Source organism: Salmo salar, chromosome 07 (genome assembly GCF_965601325.2).
Source record: "Salmo salar chromosome 07, fSalSal1, whole genome shotgun sequence".
NCBI classification, from domain to species: domain Eukaryota; kingdom Metazoa; phylum Chordata; class Actinopteri; order Salmoniformes; family Salmonidae; genus Salmo; species Salmo salar.
The window spans coordinates 27,839,823-27,862,000 of NC_138297.1; the positions used below are offsets into that span (position 1 = coordinate 27,839,823).

At 41.4% G+C, this 22,178-nt stretch overlaps 14 non-coding genes across 14 annotated transcripts; all 14 read right to left on the reverse strand.

Annotated features, from left to right (window-relative positions):
- Positions 1 to 720: 720 nt before the first annotated feature.
- trnan-guu (transfer RNA asparagine (anticodon GUU)) lies at positions 721 to 794 on the reverse strand. Its single transcript has one exon. It is a non-coding gene; the product is annotated as a tRNA-Asn (tRNA).
- A 1,113-nt stretch (positions 795 to 1,907) lies between these two features.
- On the reverse strand, positions 1,908 to 1,981 carry trnan-guu (transfer RNA asparagine (anticodon GUU)). Its single transcript has one exon. It is a non-coding gene; the product is annotated as a tRNA-Asn (tRNA).
- A 1,103-nt stretch (positions 1,982 to 3,084) lies between these two features.
- On the reverse strand, positions 3,085 to 3,158 carry trnan-guu (transfer RNA asparagine (anticodon GUU)). Its single transcript has one exon. It is a non-coding gene; the product is annotated as a tRNA-Asn (tRNA).
- Positions 3,159 to 5,458: 2,300 nt separating this feature from the next.
- Positions 5,459 to 5,532, reverse strand: trnan-guu (transfer RNA asparagine (anticodon GUU)). The gene has a single exon. It is a non-coding gene; the product is annotated as a tRNA-Asn (tRNA).
- A 1,113-nt stretch (positions 5,533 to 6,645) lies between these two features.
- On the reverse strand, positions 6,646 to 6,719 carry trnan-guu (transfer RNA asparagine (anticodon GUU)). The gene has a single exon. It is a non-coding gene; the product is annotated as a tRNA-Asn (tRNA).
- Positions 6,720 to 7,822: 1,103 nt separating this feature from the next.
- Positions 7,823 to 7,896, reverse strand: trnan-guu (transfer RNA asparagine (anticodon GUU)). Its single transcript has one exon. It is a non-coding gene; the product is annotated as a tRNA-Asn (tRNA).
- A 3,487-nt stretch (positions 7,897 to 11,383) lies between these two features.
- trnan-guu (transfer RNA asparagine (anticodon GUU)) lies at positions 11,384 to 11,457 on the reverse strand. Its single transcript has one exon. It is a non-coding gene; the product is annotated as a tRNA-Asn (tRNA).
- Positions 11,458 to 12,560: 1,103 nt separating this feature from the next.
- Positions 12,561 to 12,634, reverse strand: trnan-guu (transfer RNA asparagine (anticodon GUU)). Its single transcript has one exon. It is a non-coding gene; the product is annotated as a tRNA-Asn (tRNA).
- A 3,487-nt stretch (positions 12,635 to 16,121) lies between these two features.
- On the reverse strand, positions 16,122 to 16,195 carry trnan-guu (transfer RNA asparagine (anticodon GUU)). Its single transcript has one exon. It is a non-coding gene; the product is annotated as a tRNA-Asn (tRNA).
- Positions 16,196 to 17,298: 1,103 nt separating this feature from the next.
- Positions 17,299 to 17,372, reverse strand: trnan-guu (transfer RNA asparagine (anticodon GUU)). The gene has a single exon. It is a non-coding gene; the product is annotated as a tRNA-Asn (tRNA).
- A 1,113-nt stretch (positions 17,373 to 18,485) lies between these two features.
- On the reverse strand, positions 18,486 to 18,559 carry trnan-guu (transfer RNA asparagine (anticodon GUU)). The gene has a single exon. It is a non-coding gene; the product is annotated as a tRNA-Asn (tRNA).
- A 1,113-nt stretch (positions 18,560 to 19,672) lies between these two features.
- Positions 19,673 to 19,746, reverse strand: trnan-guu (transfer RNA asparagine (anticodon GUU)). Its single transcript has one exon. It is a non-coding gene; the product is annotated as a tRNA-Asn (tRNA).
- A 1,113-nt stretch (positions 19,747 to 20,859) lies between these two features.
- trnan-guu (transfer RNA asparagine (anticodon GUU)) lies at positions 20,860 to 20,933 on the reverse strand. Its single transcript has one exon. It is a non-coding gene; the product is annotated as a tRNA-Asn (tRNA).
- Positions 20,934 to 22,040: 1,107 nt separating this feature from the next.
- On the reverse strand, positions 22,041 to 22,114 carry trnan-guu (transfer RNA asparagine (anticodon GUU)). Its single transcript has one exon. It is a non-coding gene; the product is annotated as a tRNA-Asn (tRNA).
- Positions 22,115 to 22,178: the final 64 nt, after the last annotated feature.

A 22,178-nucleotide genomic window follows, 5' to 3' on the forward strand; every position in this document is an offset into this window, starting at 1 on the left:
CACTTTCATGTCGTATAGGTACACATATTCACACAAACACACACATACTGGACCAACATTGTCCTTCAAGCGAAATACATTTAAATGCTAAGGGTTTTCATGCCAGATTGACATCATTTACATTGTCATACTTGCCGGATTAATATGAATAAATGATATGTTCCATGGAGACCACAGAATGATCAAGCTATTGAGTAACATAATATCAGAGACCATTGACAGCCATTTAGGTATAGTATAGCAGCAGGTATAGGAACTTGTCATCTTTCATGTTCAACAACACACCAATCACATGTGACAATAGGAAACAAAGCAGGTCAAAAGCGAGCTTACTGTAAATCCAGGAAGGTCTTTCCACATCACTATAAATGGAAAGATAACATCTCTGGGTGGGCTGAAATCACCAACCTTTAAACTAACGGCCTAAGGCGCTAACCAATTGCGCCACAGAGACTTGTGATTATATTGACCCTCAGCAGGCCAAAGTCTCATGGAAGCTCACTACAAGTCAGGAAGTTTCACATCGCTACAATCTGAAAAATGTCATCCATGGGTGGTGTCGAAGCACCAATCTTTAGATAGATTGTCAAACACACTAACTGATTGCACTAGAGAGGCTTGTGTTGGCATTGACCCTCAGCAGGACAAAGTAACAGGGAATCTCATTACAGGTCCAGGATGTCACATCCGCATCATGGAGCACAACAAACTGAAAACTCTCGTCCCTGGGTGGGCTCGAACCACCAACCTTTAGATTAACAGTCTAACGCGCTAACCAATTGCGCCACAGAGACTTGCTGTGTATCTGACCCTGACACTTGATCGCTGGCCATCCGTGTTCTCATCCAACAGTACATGGAGTTTACGAAACAACAACACTTTGTTCCAATGGTTGTGTCAACGTGCATCGAATGTGCCGCAAAATTTTCAAGGAAGTAGCCCTGTAGTTTTCTAACGTTTGTTAGCTTTTTGAATGGCCTTAAAAGGGCAAAAATGTAGCACAATGTTCGTCAGCGCAACATTATATAAAAAGGCATCTGGCAGGAGTAAATTCAGCCACAATCACAAATATAATTTGATAAATATATATCTTAAACAACTGCGTTTTCACGAATGTAATATATGATCGCCAAGCCCATTCAAAATAATTAGGGGACTGACCCTGGAAGAATGATGTAATGGCGTGTCACTTTCATGGCGTATAGGCACACATATTCACACAAACACACACATACTGGACCAACATTGTCCTTCAAGCGAAATACATTTAAATGCTAAGGGTTTTCATGCCAGATTGACATCATTTACATTGTCATACTTGCCGGATTAATATGAATAAATGATATGTTCCATGGAGACCACAGAATGATCAAGCTATTGAGTAACATAATATCAGAGACCATTGACAGCCATTTAGGTATAGTATAGCAGCAGGTATAGGAACTTGTCATCTTTCATGTTCAACAACACACCAATCACATGTGACAATAGGAAACAAAGCAGGTCAAAAGCAAGCTTACTGTAAATCCAGGAAGGTCTTTCCACATCACTATAAATGGAAAGATAGCATCTCTGGGTGGGCTCAAATCACCAACCTTTAACCTAACGGCCTAAGGCGCTAACCAATTGCGCCACAGAGACTTGTGATTATATTGACCCTCAGCAGGCCAAAGTCTCATGGAAGCTCACTACAAGTCAGGAAGTTTCACATCGCTACAATCTGAAAAATGTCATCCATGGGTGGTGTCGAAGCACCAATCTTTAGATAGATTGTCAAAAACACTAACTGATTGCACTAGAGAGGCTTGTGTTGGCATTGACCCTCAGCAGGACAAAGTAACAGGGAATCTCATTACAGGTCCAGGATGTCACATCCGCGTCATGGAGCACAACAAACTGAAAACTCTCGTCCCTGGGTGGGCTCGAACCACCAACCTTTAGATTAACAGTCTAACGCGCTAACCAATTGCACCACAGAGACTTGTTGTGTATCTGACCCTGACACTTGATCGCTGGTCATCCGTGTTCTCATCCAACAGTACATGGAGTTTACGAAACAACAACACTTTGTTCCAATGGTTGTGTCAACGTGCATCGAAAGTGCCGCAACATTTTCAAGGAAGTAGCCCTGTAGTTTTCTAACGTTTGTTAGCTTTTTGAATGGCCTTAAAAGGGCAAAAATGTAGCACAATGTTTGTCAGCGCAACATTATATAAAAAGGCATCTGGCAGGAGTAAATTCAGCCACAATCACAAATATAAATTGATAAATATATATCTTAAACAACTGCGTTTTCACGAATGTAATATATGATCGCCAAGCCCATTCAAAATAATTAGGGGACTGACCCTGGAAGAATGATGTAATGGCGTGTCACTTTCATGGCGTATAGGCACACATATTCACACAAACACACACATACTGGACCAACATTGTCCTTCAAGCGAAATACATTTAAATGCTAAGGGTTTTCATGCCAGATTGACATCATTTACATTGTCATACTTGCCGGATTAATATGAATAAATGATATGTTCCATGGAGACCACAGAATGATCAAGCTATTGAGTAACATAATATCAGAGACCATTGACAGCCATTTAGGTATAGTATAGCAGCAGGTATAGGAACTTGTCATCTTTCATGTTCAACAACACACCAATCACATGTGACAATAGGAAACAAAGCAGGTCAAAAGCAAGCTTACTGTAAATCCAGGAAGGTCTTTCCACATCACTATAAATGGAAAGATAGCATCTCTGGGTGGGCTCAAATCACCAACCTTTAACCTAACGGCCTAAGGCGCTAACCAATTGCGCCACAGAGACTTGTGATTGTATTGACCCTCAGCAGGCCAAAGTCTCATGGAAGCTCACTACAAGTCAGGAAGTTTCACATCGCTACAATCTGAAAAATGTCATCCATGGGTGGTGTCGAAGCACCAATCTTTAGATAGATTGTCAAAAACACTAACTGATTGCACTAGAGAGGCATTGACCCTCAGCAGGACAAAGTAACAGGGAATCTCATTACAGGTCCAGGATGTCACATCCGCATCATGGAGCACAACAAACTGAAAACTCTCGTCCCTGGGTGGGCTCGAACCACCAACCTTTAGATTAACAGTCTAACGCGCTAACCAATTGCGCCACAGAGACTTGCTGTGTATCTGACCCTGACACTTGATCGCTGGCCATCCGTGTTCTCATCCAACAGTACATGGAGTTTACGAAACAACAACACTTTGTTCCAATGGTTGTGTCAACGTGCATCGAAAGTGCCGCAAAATTTTCAAGGAAGTAGCCCTGTAGTTTTCTAACGTTTGTTAGCTTTTTGAATGGCCTTAAAAGGGCAAAAATGTAGCACAATGTTCGTCAGCGCAACATTATATAAAAAGGCATCTGGCAGGAGTAAATTCAGCCACAATCACAAATATAATTTGATAAATATATATCTTAAACAACTGCGTTTTCACAAATGTAATATATGATCGCCAAGCCCATTCAAAATAATTAGGGGACTGACCCTGGAAGAATGATGTAATGGCGAGTCACTTTCATGGCGTATAGGCACACATATTCACACAAACACACACATACTGGACCAACATTGTCCTTCAAGCGAAATACATTTAAATGCTAAGAGTTTTCATGCCAGATTGACATCATTTACATTGTCATACTTGCCGGATTAATATGAATAAATGATATGTTCCATGGAGACCACAGAATGATCAAGCTATTGAGTAACATAATATCAGAGACCATTGACAGCCATTTAGGTATAGTATAGCAGCAGGTATAGGAACTTGTCATCTTTCATGTTCAACAACACACCAATCACATGTGACAATAGGAAACAAAGCAGGTCAAAAGCGAGCTTACTGTAAATCCAGGAAGGTCTTTCCACATCACTATAAATGGAAAGATAGCATCTCTGGGTGGGCTGAAATCACCAACCTTTAAACTAACGGCCTAAGGCGCTAACCAATTGCGCCACAGAGACTTGTGAATATATTGACCCTCAGCAGGCCAAAGTCTCATGGAAGCTCACTACAAGTCAGGAAGTTTCACATCGCTACAATCTGAAAAATGTCATCCATGGGTGGTGTCGAAGCACCAATCTTTAGATAGATTGTCAAACACACTAACTGATTGCACTAGAGAGGCTTGTGTTGGCATTGACCCTCAGCAGGACAAAGTAACAGGGAATCTCATTACAGGTCCAGGATGTCACATCCGCATCATGGAGCACAACAAACTGAAAACTCTCGTCCCTGGGTGGGATCGAACCACCAACCTTTAGATTAACAGTCTAACGCGCTAACCAATTGCCCCACAGAGACTTGCTGTGTATCTGACCCTGACACTTGATCGCTGGCCATCCGTGTTCTCATCCAACAGTACATGGAGTTTATGAAACAACAACACTTTGTTCCAATGGTTGTGTCAACGTGCATCGAAAGTGCCGCTAAATTTTCAAGGAAGTAGCCCTGTAGTTTTCTAACGTTTGTTAGCTTTTTGAATGGCCTTAAAAGGGCAAAAATGTAGCACAATGTTCGTCAGCGCAACATTATATAAAAAGGCATCTGGCAGGAGTAAATTCAGCCACAATCACAAATATAATTTGATAAATATATATCTTAAACAACTGCGTTTTCACAAATGTAATATATGATCGCCAAGCCCATTCAAAATAATTAGGGGACTGACCCTGGAAGAATGATGTAATGGCGAGTCACTTTCATGGCGTATAGGCACACATATTCACACAAACACACACATACTGGACCAACATTGTCCTTCAAGCGAAATACATTTAAATGCTAAGGGTTTTCATGCCAGATTGACATCATTTACATTGTCATACTTGCCGGATTAATATGAATAAATGATATGTTCCATGGAGACCACAGAATGATCAAGCTATTGAGTAACATAATATCAGGGACCATTGACAGCCATTTAGGTATAGTATAGTAGCAGGTATAGGAACTTGTCATCTTTCATGTTCAACAACACACCAATCACATGTGACAATAGGAAACAAAGCAGGTCAAAAGCGAGCTTACTGTAAATCCAGGAAGGTCTTTCCACATCACTATAAATGGAAAGATAGCATCTCTGGGTGGGCTGAAATCACCAACCTTTAAACTAACGGCCTAAGGCGCTAACCAATTGCGCCACAGAGACTTGTGATTATATTGACCCTCAGCAGGCCAAAGTCTCATGGAAGCTCACTACAAGTCAGGAAGTTTCACATCGCTACAATCTGAAAAATGTCATCCATGGGTGGTGTCGAAGCACCAATCTTTAGATAGATTGTCAAACACACTAACTGATTGCACTAGAGAGGCTTGTGTTGGCATTGACCCTCAGCAGGACAAAGTAACAGGGAATCTCATTACAGGTCCAGGATGTCACATCCGCATCATGGAGCACAACAAACTGAAAACTCTCGTCCCTGGGTGGGCTCGAACCACCAACCTTTAGATTAACAGTCTAACGCGCTAACCAATTGCGCCACAGAGACTTGCTGTGTATCTGACCCTGACACTTGATCGCTGGCCATCCGTGTTCTCATCCAACAGTACATGGAGTTTACGAAACAACAACACTTTGTTCCAATGGTTGTGTCAACGTGCATCGAATGTGCCGCAAAATTTTCAAGGAAGTAGCCCTGTAGTTTTCTAACGTTTGTTAGCTTTTTGAATGGCCTTAAAAGGGCAAAAATGTAGCACAATGTTCGTCAGCGCAACATTATATAAAAAGGCATCTGGCAGGAGTAAATTCAGCCACAATCACAAATATAATTTGATAAATATATATCTTAAACAACTGCGTTTTCACGAATGTAATATATGATCGCCAAGCCCATTCAAAATAATTAGGGGACTGACCCTGGAAGAATGATGTAATGGCGTGTCACTTTCATGGCGTATAGGCACACATATTCACACAAACACACACATACTGGACCAACATTGTCCTTCAAGCGAAATACATTTAAATGCTAAGGGTTTTCATGCCAGATTGACATCATTTACATTGTCATACTTGCCGGATTAATATGAATAAATGATATGTTCCATGGAGACCACAGAATGATCAAGCTATTGAGTAACATAATATCAGAGACCATTGACAGCCATTTAGGTATAGTATAGCAGCAGGTATAGGAACTTGTCATCTTTCATGTTCAACAACACACCAATCACATGTGACAATAGGAAACAAAGCAGGTCAAAAGCAAGCTTACTGTAAATCCAGGAAGGTCTTTCCACATCACTATAAATGGAAAGATAGCATCTCTGGGTGGGCTCAAATCACCAACCTTTAACCTAACGGCCTAAGGCGCTAACCAATTGCGCCACAGAGACTTGTGATTATATTGACCCTCAGCAGGCCAAAGTCTCATGGAAGCTCACTACAAGTCAGGAAGTTTCACATCGCTACAATCTGAAAAATGTCATCCATGGGTGGTGTCGAAGCACCAATCTTTAGATAGATTGTCAAAAACACTAACTGATTGCACTAGAGAGGCTTGTGTTGGCATTGACCCTCAGCAGGACAAAGTAACAGGGAATCTCATTACAGGTCCAGGATGTCACATCCGCGTCATGGAGCACAACAAACTGAAAACTCTCGTCCCTGGGTGGGCTCGAACCACCAACCTTTAGATTAACAGTCTAACGCGCTAACCAATTGCACCACAGAGACTTGTTGTGTATCTGACCCTGACACTTGATCGCTGGTCATCCGTGTTCTCATCCAACAGTACATGGAGTTTACGAAACAACAACACTTTGTTCCAATGGTTGTGTCAACGTGCATCGAAAGTGCCGCAACATTTTCAAGGAAGTAGCCCTGTAGTTTTCTAACGTTTGTTAGCTTTTTGAATGGCCTTAAAAGGGCAAAAATGTAGCACAATGTTTGTCAGCGCAACATTATATAAAAAGGCATCTGGCAGGAGTAAATTCAGCCACAATCACAAATATAAATTGATAAATATATATCTTAAACAACTGCGTTTTCACGAATGTAATATATGATCGCCAAGCCCATTCAAAATAATTAGGGGACTGACCCTGGAAGAATGATGTAATGGCGTGTCACTTTCATGGCGTATAGGCACACATATTCACACAAACACACACATACTGGACCAACATTGTCCTTCAAGCGAAATACATTTAAATGCTAAGGGTTTTCATGCCAGATTGACATCATTTACATTGTCATACTTGCCGGATTAATATGAATAAATGATATGTTCCATGGAGACCACAGAATGATCAAGCTATTGAGTAACATAATATCAGAGACCATTGACAGCCATTTAGGTATAGTATAGCAGCAGGTATAGGAACTTGTCATCTTTCATGTTCAACAACACACCAATCACATGTGACAATAGGAAACAAAGCAGGTCAAAAGCAAGCTTACTGTAAATCCAGGAAGGTCTTTCCACATCACTATAAATGGAAAGATAGCATCTCTGGGTGGGCTCAAATCACCAACCTTTAACCTAACGGCCTAAGGCGCTAACCAATTGCGCCACAGAGACTTGTGATTATATTGACCCTCAGCAGGCCAAAGTCTCATGGAAGCTCACTACAAGTCAGGAAGTTTCACATCGCTACAATCTGAAAAATGTCATCCATGGGTGGTGTCGAAGCACCAATCTTTAGATAGATTGTCAAAAACACTAACTGATTGCACTAGAGAGGCATTGACCCTCAGCAGGACAAAGTAACAGGGAATCTCATTACAGGTCCAGGATGTCACATCCGCATCATGGAGCACAACAAACTGAAAACTCTCGTCCCTGGGTGGGCTCGAACCACCAACCTTTAGATTAACAGTCTAACGCGCTAACCAATTGCGCCACAGAGACTTGCTGTGTATCTGACCCTGACACTTGATCGCTGGCCATCCGTGTTCTCATCCAACAGTACATGGAGTTTACGAAACAACAACACTTTGTTCCAATGGTTGTGTCAACGTGCATCGAAAGTGCCGCAAAATTTTCAAGGAAGTAGCCCTGTAGTTTTCTAACGTTTGTTAGCTTTTTGAATGGCCTTAAAAGGGCAAAAATGTAGCACAATGTTCGTCAGCGCAACATTATATAAAAAGGCATCTGGCAGGAGTAAATTCAGCCACAATCACAAATATAATTTGATAAATATATATCTTAAACAACTGCGTTTTCACAAATGTAATATATGATCGCCAAGCCCATTCAAAATAATTAGGGGACTGACCCTGGAAGAATGATGTAATGGCGAGTCACTTTCATGGCGTATAGGCACACATATTCACACAAACACACACATACTGGACCAACATTGTCCTTCAAGCGAAATACATTTAAATGCTAAGGGTTTTCATGCCAGATTGACATCATTTACATTGTCATACTTGCCGGATTAATATGAATAAATGATATGTTCCATGGAGACCACAGAATGATCAAGCTATTGAGTAACATAATATCAGAGACCATTGACAGCCATTTAGGTATAGTATAGCAGCAGGTATAGGAACTTGTCATCTTTCATGTTCAACAACACACCAATCACATGTGACAATAGGAAACAAAGCAGGTCAAAAGCGAGCTTACTGTAAATCCAGGAAGGTCTTTCCACATCACTATAAATGGAAAGATAGCATCTCTGGGTGGGCTGAAATCACCAACCTTTAAACTAACGGCCTAAGGCGCTAACCAATTGCGCCACAGAGACTTGTGAATATATTGACCCTCAGCAGGCCAAAGTCTCATGGAAGCTCACTACAAGTCAGGAAGTTTCACATCGCTACAATCTGAAAAATGTCATCCATGGGTGGTGTCGAAGCACCAATCTTTAGATAGATTGTCAAACACACTAACTGATTGCACTAGAGAGGCTTGTGTTGGCATTGACCCTCAGCAGGACAAAGTAACAGGGAATCTCATTACAGGTCCAGGATGTCACATCCGCATCATGGAGCACAACAAACTGAAAACTCTCGTCCCTGGGTGGGCTCGAACCACCAACCTTTAGATTAACAGTCTAACGCGCTAACCAATTGCCCCACAGAGACTTGCTGTGTATCTGACCCTGACACTTGATCGCTGGCCATCCGTGTTCTCATCCAACAGTACATGGAGTTTATGAAACAACAACACTTTGTTCCAATGGTTGTGTCAACGTGCATCGAAAGTGCCGCTAAATTTTCAAGGAAGTAGCCCTGTAGTTTTCTAACGTTTGTTAGCTTTTTGAATGGCCTTAAAAGGGCAAAAATGTAGCACAATGTTCGTCAGCGCAACATTATATAAAAAGGCATCTGGCAGGAGTAAATTCAGCCACAATCACAAATATAATTTGATAAATATATATCTTAAACAACTGCGTTTTCACAAATGTAATATATGATCGCCAAGCCCATTCAAAATAATTAGGGGACTGACCCTGGAAGAATGATGTAATGGCGAGTCACTTTCATGGCGTATAGGCACACATATTCACACAAACACACACATACTGGACCAACATTGTCCTTCAAGCGAAATACATTTAAATGCTAAGGGTTTTCATGCCAGATTGACATCATTTACATTGTCATACTTGCCGGATTAATATGAATAAATGATATGTTCCATGGAGACCACAGAATGATCAAGCTATTGAGTAACATAATATCAGAGACCATTGACAGCCATTTAGGTATAGTATAGCAGCAGGTATAGGAACTTGTCATCTTTCATGTTCAACAACACACCAATCACATGTGACAATAGGAAACAAAGCAGGTCAAAAGCGAGCTTACTGTAAATCCAGGAAGGTCTTTCCACATCACTATAAATGGAAAGATAGCATCTCTGGGTGGGCTGAAATCACCAACCTTTAAACTAACGGCCTAAGGCGCTAACCAATTGCGCCACAGAGACTTGTAAATATATTGACCCTCAGCAGGCCAAAGTCTCATGGAAGCTCACTACAAGTCAGGAAGTTTCACATCGCTACAATCTGAAAAATGTCATCCATGGGTGGTGTCGAAGCACCAATCTTTAGATAGATTGTCAAACACACTAACTGATTGCACTAGAGAGGCTTGTGTTGGCATTGACCCTCAGCAGGACAAAGTAACAGGGAATCTCATTACAGGTCCAGGATGTCACATCCGCATCATGGAGCACAACAAAGTGAAAACTCTCGTCCCTGGGTGGGCTCGAAACACCAACCTTTAGATTAACAGTCTAACGCGCTAACCAATTGCGCCACAGAGACTTGCTGTGTATCTGACCCTGACACTTGATCGCTGGCCATCCGTGTTCTCATCCAACAGTACATGGAGTTTATGAAACAACAACACTTTGTTCCAATGGTTGTGTCAACGTGCATCGAAAGTGCCGCAAAATTTTCAAGGAAGTAGCCCTGTAGTTTTCTAACGTTTGTTAGCTTTTTGAATGGCCTTAAAAGGGCAAAAATGTAGCACAATGTTCGTCAGCGCAACATTATATAAAAAGGCATCTGGCAGGAGTAAATTCAGCCACAATCACAAATATAATTTGATAAATATATATCTTAAACAACTGCGTTTTCACGAATGTAATATATGATCGCCAAGCCCATTCAAAATAATTAGGGGACTGACCCTGGAAGAATGATGTAATGGCGTGTCACTTTCATGGCGTATAGGCACACATATTCACACAAACACACACATACTGGACCAACATTGTCCTTCAAGCGAAATACATTTAAATGCTAAGGGTTTTCATGCCAGATTGACATCATTTACATTGTCATACTTGCCGGATTAATATGAATAAATGATATGTTCCATGGAGACCACAGAATGATCAAGCTATTGAGTAACATAATATCAGAGACCATTGACAGCCATTTAGGTATAGTATAGCAGCAGGTATAGGAACTTGTCATCTTTCATGTTCAACAACACACCAATCACATGTGACAATAGGAAACAAAGCAGGTCAAAAGCAAGCTTACTGTAAATCCAGGAAGGTCTTTCCACATCACTATAAATGGAAAGATAGCATCTCTGGGTGGGCTCAAATCACCAACCTTTAACCTAACGGCCTAAGGCGCTAACCAATTGCGCCACAGAGACTTGTGATTATATTGACCCTCAGCAGGCCAAAGTCTCATGGAAGCTCACTACAAGTCAGGAAGTTTCACATCGCTACAATCTGAAAAATGTCATCCATGGGTGGTGTCGAAGCACCAATCTTTAGATAGATTGTCAAAAACACTAACTGATTGCACTAGAGAGGCTTGTGTTGGCATTGACCCTCAGCAGGACAAAGTAACAGGGAATCTCATTACAGGTCCAGGATGTCACATCCGCGTCATGGAGCACAACAAACTGAAAACTCTCGTCCCTGGGTGGGCTCGAACCACCAACCTTTAGATTAACAGTCTAACGCGCTAACCAATTGCACCACAGAGACTTGTTGTGTATCTGACCCTGACACTTGATCGCTGGTCATCCGTGTTCTCATCCAACAGTACATGGAGTTTACGAAACAACAACACTTTGTTCCAATGGTTGTGTCAACGTGCATCGAAAGTGCCGCAACATTTTCAAGGAAGTAGCCCTGTAGTTTTCTAACGTTTGTTAGCTTTTTGAATGGCCTTAAAAGGGCAAAAATGTAGCACAATGTTTGTCAGCGCAACATTATATAAAAAGGCATCTGGCAGGAGTAAATTCAGCCACAATCACAAATATAAATTGATAAATATATATCTTAAACAACTGCGTTTTCACGAATGTAATATATGATCGCCAAGCCCATTCAAAATAATTAGGGGACTGACCCTGGAAGAATGATGTAATGGCGTGTCACTTTCATGGCGTATAGGCACACATATTCACACAAACACACACATACTGGACCAACATTGTCCTTCAAGCGAAATACATTTAAATGCTAAGGGTTTTCATGCCAGATTGACATCATTTACATTGTCATACTTGCCGGATTAATATGAATAAATGATATGTTCCATGGAGACCACAGAATGATCAAGCTATTGAGTAACATAATATCAGAGACCATTGACAGCCATTTAGGTATAGTATAGCAGCAGGTATAGGAACTTGTCATCTTTCATGTTCAACAACACACCAATCACATGTGACAATAGGAAACAAAGCAGGTCAAAAGCAAGCTTACTGTAAATCCAGGAAGGTCTTTCCACATCACTATAAATGGAAAGATAGCATCTCTGGGTGGGCTCAAATCACCAACCTTTAACCTAACGGCCTAAGGCGCTAACCAATTGCGCCACAGAGACTTGTGATTATATTGACCCTCAGCAGGCCAAAGTCTCATGGAAGCTCACTACAAGTCAGGAAGTTTCACATCGCTACAATCTGAAAAATGTCATCCATGGGTGGTGTCGAAGCACCAATCTTTAGATAGATTGTCAAAAACACTAACTGATTGCACTAGAGAGGCATTGACCCTCAGCAGGACAAAGTAACAGGGAATCTCATTACAGGTCCAGGATGTCACATCCGCATCATGGAGCACAACAAACTGAAAACTCTCGTCCCTGGGTGGGCTCGAACCACCAACCTTTAGATTAACAGTCTAACGCGCTAACCAATTGCGCCACAGAGACTTGCTGTGTATCTGACCCTGACACTTGATCGCTGGCCATCCGTGTTCTCATCCAACAGTACATGGAGTTTACGAAACAACAACACTTTGTTCCAATGGTTGTGTCAACGTGCATCGAAAGTGCCGCAAAATTTTCAAGGAAGTAGCCCTGTAGTTTTCTAACGTTTGTTAGCTTTTTGAATGGCCTTAAAAGGGCAAAAATGTAGCACAATGTTCGTCAGCGCAACATTATATAAAAAGGCATCTGGCAGGAGTAAATTCAGCCACAATCACAAATATAATTTGATAAATATATATCTTAAACAACTGCGTTTTCACAAATGTAATATATGATCGCCAAGCCCATTCAAAATAATTAGGGGACTGACCCTGGAAGAATGATGTAATGGCGAGTCACTTTCATGGCGTATAGGCACACATATTCACACAAACACACACATACTGGACCAACATTGTCCTTCAAGCGAAATACATTTAAATGCTAAGGGTTTTCATGCCAGATTGACATCATTTACATTGTCATACTTGCCGGATTAATATGAATAAATGATATGTTCCATGGAGACCACAGAATGATCAAGCTATTGAGTAACATAATATCAGAGACCATTGACAGCCATTTAGGTATAGTATAGCAGCAGGTATAGGAACTTGTCATCTTTCATGTTCAACAACACACCAATCACATGTGACAATAGGAAACAAAGCAGGTCAAAAGCGAGCTTACTGTAAATCCAGGAAGGTCTTTCCACATCACTATAAATGGAAAGATAGCATCTCTGGGTGGGCTGAAATCACCAACCTTTAAACTAACGGCCTAAGGCGCTAACCAATTGCGCCACAGAGACTTGTGAATATATTGACCCTCAGCAGGCCAAAGTCTCATGGAAGCTCACTACAAGTCAGGAAGTTTCACATCGCTACAATCTGAAAAATGTCATCCATGGGTGGTGTCGAAGCACCAATCTTTAGATAGATTGTCAAACACACTAACTGATTGCACTAGAGAGGCTTGTGTTGGCATTGACCCTCAGCAGGACAAAGTAACAGGGAATCTCATTACAGGTCCAGGATGTCACATCCGCATCATGGAGCACAACAAACTGAAAACTCTCGTCCCTGGGTGGGCTCGAACCACCAACCTTTAGATTAACAGTCTAACGCGCTAACCAATTGCCCCACAGAGACTTGCTGTGTATCTGACCCTGACACTTGATCGCTGGCCATCCGTGTTCTCATCCAACAGTACATGGAGTTTATGAAACAACAACACTTTGTTCCAATGGTTGTGTCAACGTGCATCGAAAGTGCCGCTAAATTTTCAAGGAAGTAGCCCTGTAGTTTTCTAACGTTTGTTAGCTTTTTGAATGGCCTTAAAAGGGCAAAAATGTAGCACAATGTTCGTCAGCGCAACATTATATAAAAAGGCATCTGGCAGGAGTAAATTCAGCCACAATCACAAATATAATTTGATAAATATATATCTTAAACAACTGCGTTTTCACAAATGTAATATATGATCGCCAAGCCCATTCAAAATAATTAGGGGACTGACCCTGGAAGAATGATGTAATGGCGAGTCACTTTCATGGCGTATAGGCACACATATTCACACAAACACACACATACTGGACCAACATTGTCCTTCAAGCGAAATACATTTAAATGCTAAGGGTTTTCATGCCAGATTGACATCATTTACATTGTCATACTTGCCGGATTAATATGAATAAATGATATGTTCCATGGAGACCACAGAATGATCAAGCTATTGAGTAACATAATATCAGAGACCATTGACAGCCATTTAGGTATAGTATAGCAGCAGGTATAGGAACTTGTCATCTTTCATGTTCAACAACACACCAATCACATGTGACAATAGGAAACAAAGCAGGTCAAAAGCGAGCTTACTGTAAATCCAGGAAGGTCTTTCCACATCACTATAAATGGAAAGATAGCATCTCTGGGTGGGCTGAAATCACCAACCTTTAAACTAACGGCCTAAGGCGCTAACCAATTGCGCCACAGAGACTTGTAAATATATTGACCCTCAGCAGGCCAAAGTCTCATGGAAGCTCACTACAAGTCAGGAAGTTTCACATCGCTACAATCTGAAAAATGTCATCCATGGGTGGTGTCGAAGCACCAATCTTTAGATAGATTGTCAAACACACTAACTGATTGCACTAGAGAGGCTTGTGTTGGCATTGACCCTCAGCAGGACAAAGTAACAGGGAATCTCATTACAGGTCCAGGATGTCACATCCGCATCATGGAGCACAACAAAGTGAAAACTCTCGTCCCTGGGTGGGCTCGAAACACCAACCTTTAGATTAACAGTCTAACGCGCTAACCAATTGCGCCACAGAGACTTGCTGTGTATCTGACCCTGACACTTGATCGCTGGCCATCCGTGTTCTCATCCAACAGTACATGGAGTTTATGAAACAACAACACTTTGTTCCAATGGTTGTGTCAACGTGCATCGAAAGTGCCGCAAAATTTTCAAGGAAGTAGCCCTGTAGTTTTCTAACGTTTGTTAGCTTTTTGAATGGCCTTAAAAGGGCAAAAATGTAGCACAATGTTCGTCAGCGCAACATTATATAAAAAGGCATCTGGCAGGAGTAAATTCAGCCACAATCACAAATATAATTTGATAAATATATATCTTAAACAACTGCGTTTTCACGAATGTAATATATGATCGCCAAGCCCATTCAAAATAATTAGGGGACTGACCCTGGAAGAATGATGTAATGGCGTGTCACTTTCATGGCGTATAGGCACACATATTCACACAAACACACACATACTGGACCAACATTGTCCTTCAAGCGAAATACATTTAAATGCTAAGGGTTTTCATGCCAGATTGACATCATTTACATTGTCATACTTGCCGGATTAATATGAATAAATGATATGTTCCATGGAGACCACAGAATGATCAAGCTATTGAGTAACATAATATCAGAGACCATTGACAGCCATTTAGGTATAGTATAGCAGCAGGTATAGGAACTTGTCATCTTTCATGTTCAACAACACACCAATCACATGTGACAATAGGAAACAAAGCAGGTCAAAAGCAAGCTTACTGTAAATCCAGGAAGGTCTTTCCACATCACTATAAATGGAAAGATAGCATCTCTGGGTGGGCTCAAATCACCAACCTTTAACCTAACGGCCTAAGGCGCTAACCAATTGCGCCACAGAGACTTGTGATTATATTGACCCTCAGCAGGCCAAAGTCTCATGGAAGCTCACTACAAGTCAGGAAGTTTCACATCGCTACAATCTGAAAAATGTCATCCATGGGTGGTGTCGAAGCACCAATCTTTAGATAGATTGTCAAAAACACTAACTGATTGCACTAGAGAGGCTTGTGTTGGCATTGACCCTCAGCAGGACAAAGTAACAGGGAATCTCATTACAGGTCCAGGATGTCACATCCGCGTCATGGAGCACAACAAACTGAAAACTCTCGTCCCTGGGTGGGCTCGAACCACCAACCTTTAGATTAACAGTCTAACGCGCTAACCAATTGCACCACAGAGACTTGTTGTGTATCTGACCCTGACACTTGATCGCTGGTCATCCGTGTTCTCATCCAACAGTACATGGAGTTTACGAAACAACAACACTTTGTTCCAATGGTTGTGTCAACGTGCATCGAAAGTGCCGCAACATTTTCAAGGAAGTAGCCCTGTAGTTTTCTAACGTTTGTTAGCTTTTTGAATGGCCTTAAAAGGGCAAAAATGTAGCACAATGTTTGTCAGCGCAACATTATATAAAAAGGCATCTGGCAGGAGTAAATTCAGCCACAATCACAAATATAAATTGATAAATATATATCTTAAACAACTGCGTTTTCACGAATGTAATATATGATCGCCAAGCCCATTCAAAATAATTAGGGGACTGACCCTGGAAGAATGATGTAATGGCGTGTCACTTTCATGGCGTATAGGCACACATATTCACACAAACACACACATACTGGACCAACATTGTCCTTCAAGCGAAATACATTTAAATGCTAAGGGTTTTCATGCCAGATTGACATCATTTACATTGTCATACTTGCCGGATTAATATGAATAAATGATATGTTCCATGGAGACCACAGAATGATCAAGCTATTGAGTAACATAATATCAGAGACCATTGACAGCCATTTAGGTATAGTATAGCAGCAGGTATAGGAACTTGTCATCTTTCATGTTCAACAACACACCAATCACATGTGACAATAGGAAACAAAGCAGGTCAAAAGCAAGCTTACTGTAAATCCAGGAAGGTCTTTCCACATCACTATAAATGGAAAGATAGCATCTCTGGGTGGGCTCAAATCACCAACCTTTAACCTAACGGCCTAAGGCGCTAACCAATTGCGCCACAGAGACTTGTGATTATATTGACCCTCAGCAGGCCAAAGTCTCATGGAAGCTCACTACAAGTCAGGAAGTTTCACATCGCTACAATCTGAAAAATGTCATCCATGGGTGGTGTCGAAGCACCAATCTTTAGATAGATTGTCAAAAACACTAACTGATTGCACTAGAGAGGCATTGACCCTCAGCAGGACAAAGTAACAGGGAATCTCATTACAGGTCCAGGATGTCACATCCGCATCATGGAGCACAACAAACTGAAAACTCTCGTCCCTGGGTGGGCTCGAACCACCAACCTTTAGATTAACAGTCTAACGCGCTAACCAATTGCGCCACAGAGACTTGCTGTGTATTTGACCCTGACACTTGATCGCTGGCCATCCGTGTTCTCATCCAACAGTACATGGAGTTTATGAAACAACAACACTTTGTTCCAATGGTTGTGTCAACGTGCATCGAAAGTGCCGCAACATTTTCAAGGAAGTAGCCCTGTAGTTTTCTAACGTTTGTTAGCTTTTTGAATGGCCTTAAAAGGGCAAAAATGTAGCACAATGTTCGTCAGCGCAACATTATATAAAAAGGCATCTGGCAGGAGTAAATTCAGCCACAATCACAAATATAATTTGATAAATATATATCTTAAACAACTGCGTTTTCACAAATGTAATATATGATCGCCAAGCCCATTCAAAATAATTAGGGGACTGACCCTGGAAGAATGATGTAATGGCGAGTCACTTTCATGGCGTATAGGCACACATATTCACACAAACACACACATACTGGACCAACATTGTCCTTCAAGCGAAATACATTTAAATGCTAAGGGTTTTCATGCCAGATTGACATCATTTACATTGTCATACTTGCCGGATTAATATGAATAAATGATATGTTCCATGGAGACCACAGAATGATCAAGCTATTGAGTAACATAATATCAGAGACCATTGACAGCCATTTAGGTATAGTATAGCAGCAGGTATAGGAACTTGTCATCTTTCATGTTCAACAACACACCAATCACATGTGACAATAGGAAACAAAGCAGGTCAAAAGCGAGCTTACTGTAAATCCAGGAAGGTCTTTCCACATCACTATAAATGGAAAGACAGCATCTCTGGGTGGGCTGAAATCACCAACCTTTAAACTAACGGCCTAAGGCGCTAACCAATTGCGCCACAGAGACTTGTGAATATATTGACCCTCAGCAGGCCAAAGTCTCATGGAAGCTCACTACAAGTCAGGAAGTTTCACATCGCTACAATCTGAAAAATGTCATCCATGGGTGGTGTCGAAGCACCAATCTTTAGATAGATTGTCAAACACACTAACTGATTGCACTAGAGAGGCTTGTGTTGGCATTGACCCTCAGCAGGACAAAGTAACAGGGAATCTCATTACAGGTCCAGGATGTCACATCCGCATCATGGAGCACAACAAACTGAAAACTCTCGTCCCTGGGTGGGCTCGAACCACCAACCTTTAGATTAACAGTCTAACGCGCTAACCAATTGCGCCACAGAGACTTGCTGTGTATCTGACCCTGACACTTGATCGCTGGCCATCCGTGTTCTCATCCAACAGTACATGGAGTTTATGAAACAACAACACTTTGTTCCAATGGTTGTGTCAACGTGCATCGAAAGTGCCGCAAAATTTTCAAGGAAGTAGCCCTGTAGTTTTCTAACGTTTGTTAGCTTTTTGAATGGCCTTAAAAGGGCAAAAATGTAGCACAATGTTCGTCAGCACAACATTATATAAAAAGGCATCTGGCAGGAGTAAATTCAGCCACAATCACAAATATAATTTGATAAATATATATCTTAAACAACTGCGTTTTCACAAATGTAATATATGATCGCCAAGCCCATTCAAAATAATTAGGGGACTGACCCTGGAAGAATGATGTAATGGCGAGTCACTTTCATGGCGTATAGATACACATATTCACACAAACACACACATACTGGACCAACATTGTCCTTCAAGCGAAATACATTTAAATGCTAAGGGTTTTCATGCCAGATTGACATCATTTACATTGTCATACTTGCCGGATTAATATGAATAAATGATATGTTCCATGGAGACCACAGAATGATCAAGCTATTGAGTAACATAATATCAGAGACCATTGACAGCCATTTAGGTATAGTATAGCAGCAGGTATAGGAACTTGTCATCTTTCATGTTCAACAACACACCAATCACATGTGACAATAGGAAACAAAGCAGGTCAAAAGCGAGCTTACTGTAAATCCAGGAAGGTCTTTCCACATCACTATAAATGGAAAGATAGCATCTCTGGGTGGGCTGAAATCACCAACCTTTAAACTAACGGCCTAAGGCGCTAACCAATTGCGCCACAGAGACTAGTAAATATATTGACCCTCAGCAGGCCAAAGTCTCATGGAAGCTCACTACAAGTCAGGAAGTTTCACATCGCTACAATCTGAAAAATGTCATCCATGGGTGGTGTCGAAGCACCAATCTTTAGATAGATTGTCAAACACACTAACTGATTGCACTAGAGAGGCTTGTGTTGGCATTGACCCTCAGCAGGACAAAGTAACAGGGAATCTCATTACAGGTCCAGGATGTCACATCCGCATCATGGAGCACAACAAACTGAAAACTCTCGTCCCTGGGTGGGCTCGAACCACCAACCTTTAGATTAACAGTCTAACGCGCTAACCAATTGCGCCACAGAGACTTGCTGTGTATCTGACCCTGACACTTGATCGCTGGCCATCCGTGTTCTCATCCAACAGTACATGGAGTTTATGAAACAACAACACTTTGTTCCAATGGTTGTGTCAACGTGCATCGAAAGTGCCGCAAAATTTTCAAGGAAGTAGCCCTGTAGTTTTCTAACGTTTGTTAGCTTTTTGAATGGCCTTAAAAGGGCAAAAATGTAGCACAATGTTCGTCAGCGCAACATTATATAAAAAGGCATCTGGCAGGAGTAAATTCAGCCACAATCACAAATATAATTTGATAAATATATATCTTAAACAACTGCGTTTTCACGAATGTAATACATGATCGCCAAGCCCATTCAAAATAATTAGGGGACTGACCCTGGAAGAATGATGTAATGGCGTGTCACTTTCATGGCGTATAGGCACACATATTCACACAAACACACACATACTGGACCAACATTGTCCTTCAAGCGAAATACATTTAAATGCTAAGGGTTTTCATGCCAGATTGACATCATTTACATTGTCATACTTGCCGGATTAATATGAATAAATGATATGTTCCATGGAGACCACAGAATGATCAAGCTATTGAGTAACATAATATCAGAGACCATTGACAGCCATTTAGGTATAGTATAGCAGCAGGTATAGGAACTTGTCATCTTTCATGTTCAACAACACACCAATCACATGTGACAATAGGAAACAAAGCAGGTCAAAAGCGAGCTTACTGTAAATCCAGGAAGGTCTTTCCACATCACTATAAATGGAAAGATAGCATCTCTGGGTGGGCTGAAATCACCAACCTTTAAACTAACGGCCTAAGGCGCTAACCAATTGCGCCACAGAGACTTGTAAATATATTGACCCTCAGCAGGCCAAAGTCTCATGGAAGCTCACTACAAGTCAGGAAGTTTCACATCGCTACAATCTGAAAAATGTCATCCATGGGTGGTGTCGAAGCACCAATCTTTAGATAGATTGTCAAACACACTAACTGATTGCACTAGAGAGGCTTGTGTTGGCATTGACCCTCAGCAGGACAAAGTAACAGGGAATCTCATTACAGGTCCAGGATGTCACATCCGCATCATGGAGCACAACAAACTGAAAACTCTCGTCCCTGGGTGGGCTCGAACCACCAACCTTTAGATTAACAGTCTAACGCGCTAACCAATTGCGCCACAGAGACTTGTTGTGTATCTGACCCTGACACTTGATCGCTGGCCATCCGTGTTCTCATCCAACAGTACATGGAGTTTACGAAACAACAACACTTTGTTCCAATGGTTGTGTCAACGTGCATCGAAAGTGCCGTAAAATTTTCAAGGAAGTAGCCCTGTAGTTTTCTAACGTTTGTTAGCTTTTTGAATGGCCTTAAAAGGGCAAAAATGTAGCACAATGTTCGTCAGCGCAACATTATATAAAAAGGCATCTGGCAGGAGTAAATTCAGCCACAATCACAAATATAATTTGATAAATATATATCTTAAACAACTGCGTTTTCAAGAATGTAATATATGATCGCCAAGCCCATTCAAAATAATTAGGGGACTGACCCTGGAAGAATGATGTAATGGCGAGTCACTTTCATGGCGCATAGGCACACATATTCACACAAACACACACATACTGGACCAACATTGTCCTTCAAGCGAAATACATTTAAATGCTAAGGGTTTTCATGCCAGATTGACATAATTTACATTGTCATACTTGCCGGATTAATATGAATAAATGATATGTTCCATGGAGACCACAGAATGATCAAGCTATTGAGTAACATAATATCAGAGACCATTGACAGCCATTTAGGTATAGTATAGCAGCAGGTATAGGAACTTGTCATCTTTCATGTTCAACAACACACCAATCACATGTGACAATAGGAAACAAAGCAGGTCAAAAGCGAGCTTACTGTAAATCCAGGAAGGTCTTTCCACATCACTATAAATGGAAAGAAAGCATCTCTGGGTGGGCTCAAATCACCAACCTTTAAACTAACGGCGTAAGGCGCTAACCAATTGCGCCACAGAGACTTGTGGTTATATTGACCCTCAGCAGGCCAAAGTCTCATGGAAGCTCACTACAAGTCAGGAAGTTTCACATCGCTACAATCTGAAAAATGTCATCCATGGGTGGTGTCGAAGCACCAATCTTTAGATAGATTGTGAAACACACTAACTGATTGCACTAGAGATGCTTGTGTTGGCATTGACCCTCAGCAGCACAAAATAACAGGGAATCTCATTACAGGATGTCACATCCGCATCATGGAGCACAACAAACTGAAAACTCTCGTCCCTGGGTGGGCTCGAACCACCAACCTTTAGATTAACAGTCTAACGCGCTAACCAATTGCGCCACAGAGACTTGCTGTGTATCTGACCCTGACACTTGATCGCTGGTCATCCGTGTTCTCATCCAACAGTACATG